Source organism: Neophocaena asiaeorientalis, unplaced genomic scaffold, assembly GCF_003031525.2.
Source record: "Neophocaena asiaeorientalis asiaeorientalis breed wild unplaced genomic scaffold, Neophocaena_asiaeorientalis_V1.1 scaffold1122, whole genome shotgun sequence".
NCBI classification, from domain to species: Eukaryota; Metazoa; Chordata; class Mammalia; order Artiodactyla; family Phocoenidae; genus Neophocaena; species Neophocaena asiaeorientalis.
In genome coordinates this window covers 45500-52866 of record NW_020173715.1, presented here as the reverse complement: position 1 = coordinate 52866, position 7367 = coordinate 45500, and the positions used below count along the sequence as shown (strand labels likewise).

The following is a 7367-nucleotide window of genomic DNA, read 5'->3' as shown; positions in this document are numbered from 1 at the left end:
TTCATGATAAAATGTTTAAAATATCATTTTAAAAAATGGGAGAAAATATTTGCAAATGAAGCAACTGACAAAGGATTAATCTCCAAAATATACAAGCAGCTCAATATTAAAAAACAAACAACCCAATCCAGAAATGGGCAGAAGAGCTAAATAGATATTTCTCCAAAGAAGATATACAGATTGCCAGCAAACACATGTAATGATGCTCAACATCCCTAATAATTAGAGAAATGCAAGTCAAAACTACAATGAGCTATCACCTCACACTGGTGTAAGGGTAAGCTGGGACGAAGTGAGAGAGTGGCATGAACATATATATACACTACCAAACGTAAAATAGATAGCTAGTGAGAAGCAGTTGCATGGCACAGGGAGATCAGCTTGGTGCTTTGTGTCCATCCAGAGGGGTGGGATAGGGAGGGTGTGAGGGAGATACAAGAGGGATGAGAAATGGGGTTAAATGTGTATGTATAGCTTATTCACTTTGTTATATAGCAGAAACTAACACACAATTTTAAAGCAATTATACTCCAATAAAGGTGTTTAAAAAAAATTGAACAGAGTTCAAGCTTAATACCTGAACAAATTGCACATTTAGAGGAAGGTCAGAAGTAGGAAACTAAAAAGAGAAGTCAGGGAGGTGAGGAGTGGATATAATATGGGAGCTAAGAAAGTATTTTAAGAGGACAGTGGTCAATTCAAATAAAATCTGCTATAAAGTAGAGGTAAATGAATGCAGGTAAGTGCCCATGGTACCACCATATGAAGGTCATTTCTGACCCCAGTGAGAGCAATTTCAGTACAATTTGCAATGTATCATTTCCAAATGAGATTTGAGAGAGTTGACTGAATACAGAAGTACTTCTTGATATTTTGATGTGAAGAGGAGCAGAAATTTGGAGGAGGATATAAGATCATGGAAGGAAGGATTATGTAGGTATTAATCAACAATGACTTTTTAAAAAAACATCAGAATTCTATTAAGATATAGTAACATAAATGAAAATTAAGGCTGTATAAACAGTAAATAATTATACAAAGATTTTATACGTAATTGAACTTACTCTCCCTACAACTCTCAGATAAAGGTAGGGCAATGTAATTCACTATTTACAGAGATAGATTTGTATTATACAAGGTCATGCATCTAGAGTAAGTGGTGGTCATGACTTGAGCCAAGAACTCAGATTCTAAAAATTTCCCATACCACATGGAAATAAGTTAGTCTATTTCCAATCTGGATATCCTGATGTATGTTGCCTCTGGGTGTTTAGGTGAAAACAGTAAGGCACAATTTTTAGGACACTGGATTTGGAAAGTCCTAAAACACAAAATTGTCTGCTTGATACTACTAGTTATGGTATTTTAGAGATATTACTTAATTTTCCAAACTCAATTTTCTCCTATTGAGAAAAGAGACTAATAAATTTTTTAGTGCTTATTTTGATCATGGACCTTGGTGTTTGAATACATTATTTCATTTAATACTCAGAAGAGCTTCATTAAGTTGATCCTGTAAAAGTAGAGAAGAGTACCTGGATAAAAACAGGGCAAGGGCAACTTCAGTGTTTAGTAATTTAAAAGAAGAAAGGAGAAAAATGAGTGGCGGGGTGGGGAGATTAAAGATTGTTAAGAATAAGCATATTTTGCGTGGAATTAAGAGGTCAGTCTTGCTAAATATGAGAGTTCTTCTTGATGAAAAAGAAGGTGCTAGAAGATGGGTGGAGGTAGAGCTCCATGAATAGAGAGGTTACCATGAATTTAGATGAAGGAGAGACAAAAGATGAGGCTCCTGATTTTCTCAGTAAGGGGCAGGCAGGGCTGTATTTAGAGGTTTCTGGGTGTTGAGAACACCTGGAACATACATACCAGAACAGTTCCCTCCAATGAACTTTCTGCAAGGACGGAAATTTTCTGTATCTGAAACGTACAATTTGGTAGCCACTAGTCACATGTGGCTATTGAACACTTAAAGCACTTTGTGTGACTGGGGTATTGAATTTTTAATTTAATTTTAATTAACAGAAATAGACACATGTGACCAGTGGCAACCATATCCAATTGCACAGTTCTAGAGAAAATAAACATTGTATGATTAATTGGGGCACTAGAAGTTGCAGTTTATTTGATTTATATAGGCACCCAAGCCAGAGATTAAGACAGAATATTTACTTATGTGGTTGGGAATTTTGTTTGGCAGGTAGTATGGTAAAAATATGTCTTCTAAAGCAGTTAAGTTAAATACACTTCACTTCTTTTATCAGTACAATCCTGTCATCATTAAGAACACAAAACACTACCTTCTCTGCATTCTTTTATGAAAGCTGTTGTGTGGTATCAGTTCTATTGATATTTAAAATATTACTCAATAAAACACAAAGTTCTGTGTGGGCAGGAAATCTGAATTATGTTTCTTCACATCTTTCAAGACTAGCTGATTTTATTTAAAGACTAGGACCAGGATCAAGAATTAATCCTCCAAGGTGGGATGTCATAGCTTGATCTCTCTAATCCTATATGCCCTGAATACTCTCCCAAGGTGAAGGAGCCTAAGAAAATCAACAAGAAGAATTTCCAGGAGCCAATATTACCTCAACCCATCCAAGCTCCTTCCTGTTGGTAGGAATTCCAGGTTTGGAGCACTTGCAGATCTGGATCTCCATTCCCTTCTGCTTTGCCTAGACTCTGGTCCTGCTGGGAAACTACACACTTTTTTTTTTATTATCCTGGTTAATGTAGCCCTTCATGAAGCCATGTACCTCTTCCTGGCCATGTTGGCAACCATTGATCTGGTCCTTCTTCAGCACTGCCTAAAATGCTTGCCATATTCTGGTTCAGAGACTGAGAGATCAACTTCTATGCCTGCCTGGTCCAGATGTTCTTTCTCCACTCCTTCACTGTCATAGAGTCGGCAGTGCTGCTGGCAAGGGCCTTTGATCACTACGTGGCCATCTGCAAGCCACTGCACTACACCTTACTAGACCACTTATCACCAAGATTGGCATGGCTGCTGTGACTCGGGCTGTGACACTAATGACTCTACTCCCCTTTCTGCTCAGACGCTTCCACCACTGCTGAAGTCCAGTGATTGCCCACTGCTACTGTGAGCACATGGATGTGGTAAGGCTGGCCTGTGGGGACACTCACTTCAACAATATCTATGGCATTGCTCTGGCCATGTTCATAGTGGTATTGGACCTGCTCTTTATTATCCTGTCTTATATCTTCATCCTTCAGGCAGTTCTATAGCTTGCCTCTCAGGAGGCCCGTTACAAGGTTTTTGGGACATATATGTCCCATATAGGTGCCATTTTAGCCTTTTACACACCTGTGGTCATCTCCTCAGTGATGCACCGTGTGGCTTGCTGGGCTGCCTCACCTATGCACATATTCCTTGCCAATTTCAATCTGCTCTTCACACGCATGGTCAATCCCATCATCTATGGGGTCAAGACCAAGCAGATTTGTGAACGAGTCTTAGGATTATTCCTGAGAAAAGATGTGTAAATGGAAAGTGAGGGACAGGTGGAGAAAGAGAGGGACATGTTGACTGCTGGAGTGGGGATGGTGATATAATAAGAAGTAGAGGGCTGCCAGAGTCTCCTTGTTTAGGCCCTTCCTGTTTAGGCCCTAAAATGAAAAAAACTAAATAATGTCCCAAAATGCTCAAGGGTCTCCAGTCTGATGAGGACTCAAGGGCCTGAGTCCTTGGACTCAAACGGCTGACTTTGCTCTTTCTTCACAGAGTCCTCATTAATGATATGGGTTTCATAAAGGCTTAACCAACTCTCCTCTTGGTGACATGACCTAAAAACAAAGATGTTTCCAAGTTCGATTACTTAAGAGAAGACCGAGAATCTTTGTTTCTACCCTGAGTCCATGAGAATTTGGTTAATTATCCACTCAGTACTCTCTCAGGTCTTAACATTCCATCTGATATGAGAATCCTTCCTTAGTCACTCTGACAGGTGGTGTCCAGCCTCTGACTAAATGCTTAGAATTTTGGAGAGCTTGTGACCTTCCAGGGATAAAGGTTCTCAGTGCTAAGTGAGGTGCTGGTGTAACAAATACCTAAAATATATAAGTGGATTTGGAACAGGGAAAGGCGTAGAGGTTAGAAAATTTGAGATACATGTTAGAAAAAGCCTATATTGCCTCAAAGATATTGTTGGTAGTAATATGGACATTAAAGGCAATTCTGGTTTTTATATGTCCAAACTTTGACAAATTTAAAAGGTAATAATAGCTGGACAATTTTCTTCCATGCAAGGTAAGCAAAAAATCTACAGTATGAAATTTATTCTTCTCCACAACTGAATTAAGGAGCAGTAAATGCAGAGGTATAAATGGATGCACCTAACATACATTCTCACGTGGTAAGATTTTACCTTCTTTAAAGATAAAAAATATGAAGATTTTTCTCCCTATGATTACCGCTAACAATGCTGTGAACTCAGAAGTCTTTTCTTGTAACACTCTGCACTATTTTTCTATTACTGCTATAACAAGTTAGCACAAACTTAGGGAGTGGCTTAAAACAGCACTAATTAATTTTCTTACAGTTCTTCAGTTAGGTTAGAAATCCAACATGAGTTTCACTGAGGTAAAAATCAAGGCATGGGTAGGGCTGCTTTCCTTCTGGAGGCTCTGGCGGAGAATTCATTTCCTTGCTTTTTGCAGTTTCTAGAGACCACCTGCTTTCCTTGGCTTGTAGTCCTCTTCTTCCATGTTCAACTTCAGCAATGTCTCATTTCTCTGACCCAACCAGGAAAGGTTCTCTGTTTTTCAGGATTTAGATTGGCCCACCAGGATAATCTAGGACACTCTCTCAAATTCTGTGCTCTACTACAAGCAACTATATGCCAATAAAATGGACAACCTGGAAGAAATGGACAAATTCTTAGAAAAGCACAACCTTCCAAGACTGAACCAGGTAAAAATTAAAAATATGAACAGACCAATCACAAGTAATGAAATTGAAACTTTGATTAAAAAACTTCCAAACAAAAGTCCAGAACCAGATGGCTTCACAGGAGAATTCTATCAAACATTTAGAGAAGAGCTAACACCAATCCTTGTCAAACTCTCCCCAAAAATTGCAGAGGAGCACACCCAAGCTCATTCTATGAGGCCACCGTCACCCTGATACCAAAACCAAAGATATCACAGAAAAAGAAAATTACAGACCAATATCACTAATGAACAGAGGTAAAAATCCTCAACAAAATACTAGCAAACAGAATCCAAAAACAGATTAAAAAGATCAGTCTGTGATCAAGTGGGATTTATTCAAGGGATGCAAGGATTCTTCAATATACACAAATCAATCAATGTGATACACCATATTAACAAACTGAATAAAAACCATATGATAATCTCAATAGACACAGAAAACTTTTAACAAAATTCAATACCCATTTATGATAAAAACTCTCCAGAAGGGGCTTAAAAAAAAAAAAAAAAAAAAAAAAAAACTCTCCAGAAAATGGGAATAGAAGGAAACTACCTCAACATAATAAAGGCCATAAACAACAAACCCACAGCAAACTTCATTCTCAATGGTGAAAAAATGAAAGACCAGGAACAAGACAATGGTGTCCACTGTCGGCACTGTTATTCAACATAGTTTTGGAAGTCCTAGTCATGGCAATCAGAGAAGAAAAAGAAATAAAAGGAATCCAAATTGGAAAAGAAGCAAAATTGTCACTGTTTGCAGATGGCAAGATACTATACATAGAAAATCCTACAGATGCCACCAGAAAGCTACTAGAGCTAATCAATGAATTTGGTAAAGTTGCAGGATACAAAATTAATTCACAGAAATCTCTTCCATTCCTGTAAACTAACAACACAAAATCAGAAAGATAAATTAAGGAAATAATCACATTTACCATTGCAACAAAAAGAATAAAATACCTAGGAATAAACTTACCTAAGGAGGCAAAAGAAAACTATAAGATAGTGATGAAAGAAATCAAAAATGACACAAAGAAATGGAAAGAGGTATCATGTCCTTGGATTGGAAGAATCAATATTGTGAAAATGACTATACTACCCAAAGCAATCTACAGATTCAATGCAATCCCTATCAATACCAATGACATTTTTCACAGAATTAGAACAAAAAGTTTTACAATTTGTATGGAAACACAAAAGACCCCAAATAGCCAAAGCACTCTTGAGAATGAAAAACAGAGCTGGAGGAATCAGGCTCCCTGACTTCAGACTATACTACAAAGCTACAGTAATCAAGACAGTATGGTACTGGCACAAAAACAGAAATATAGATCAATGGAACAGAATACAAAGCTCAGAAATAAACCCATGCACTTGTGGTCAATTAATCTATGACAAAGGAGGCAAGACTATACAGTGGAGAAAAGACAGTCTCTTCAATAAGCATTGCTGGGAAAACTGGACAGCTACATGTAAAGAAATGAAATTAGAACATTCTCTAATACCATACACAAAAATAAACTCAAAATGGATTAAAGATCTAGATGTAAGATCAGATACTGTAAAACTCTTAGAAAAAAACATAAGCAGAACATTGTCTGACATAAATTTCAGCAATATCTTTTTTGATCCACCTCCCAGAGTAATGAAAACCAAACATAAACAAATAGACCTAATTAAACTTAAAAACTTTTGCATAGTAAAGAAAACCATAAACAAAGCAAAAACACAACACATAGAATGGGAGAAAATATGATGAAGTGACTGACAAGGGATTAATCTCCAAAATATATAAACAGCTCATGCAGCTCAATATCAAAAAACAAACAGCCCAATCAAAAACTGGACAGAAGACCTAAACAGACATTTCTCCAAAGAAGACATACAGATGGCCAAGAGGCACATGGAAAAAAAAGCTCAACGTCACTAATTATTAGAGAAATACAAATCAAAACTACAATGAGGTATCATCTCACACTGGTCAGAATGGCCATCACCAAAAAATCTACAAACAATAAATGCTCAAGAGGGTGTGGGGAAAATGGAACCCTCTTACACTGTTGGTGGGAATGTAAATTGATACAGCCACTATGGAGAACAGTATGGAGATTCCTTAAAAATCTAAAAATAGAACTACCATATGACCCAGCAATCCCACTCATGGGCGTATACCCAGAGAAAACCATAATTCCAAAAGATACATGCACCTCAATATTCACTGCAGCACTATTTACAATAGCCAGGACATGGAAGCAACCTAAATGTCCATTAACAGAGGAATGGATAAAGAAGAGGTGGTACATATATACAATGGGAGCTTTTTTTATTATCATTGCTAAGGCCTCTAGTTATAATCTTGTTAGGTTTATAGTCTCTTTTTAAAAATTTTTTATTGGCGTATAATTGCTTTA

At 37.2% G+C, this 7367-nt stretch overlaps 1 pseudogene; it reads left to right on the top strand.

Moving 5' to 3' along the window:
* Positions 1-1249: 1249 nt before the first annotated feature.
* On the top strand, positions 1250-3507 carry LOC112403264 (olfactory receptor 52K1-like; annotated as a pseudogene).
* The last annotated feature ends 3860 nt before the right edge of the window (positions 3508-7367 follow it).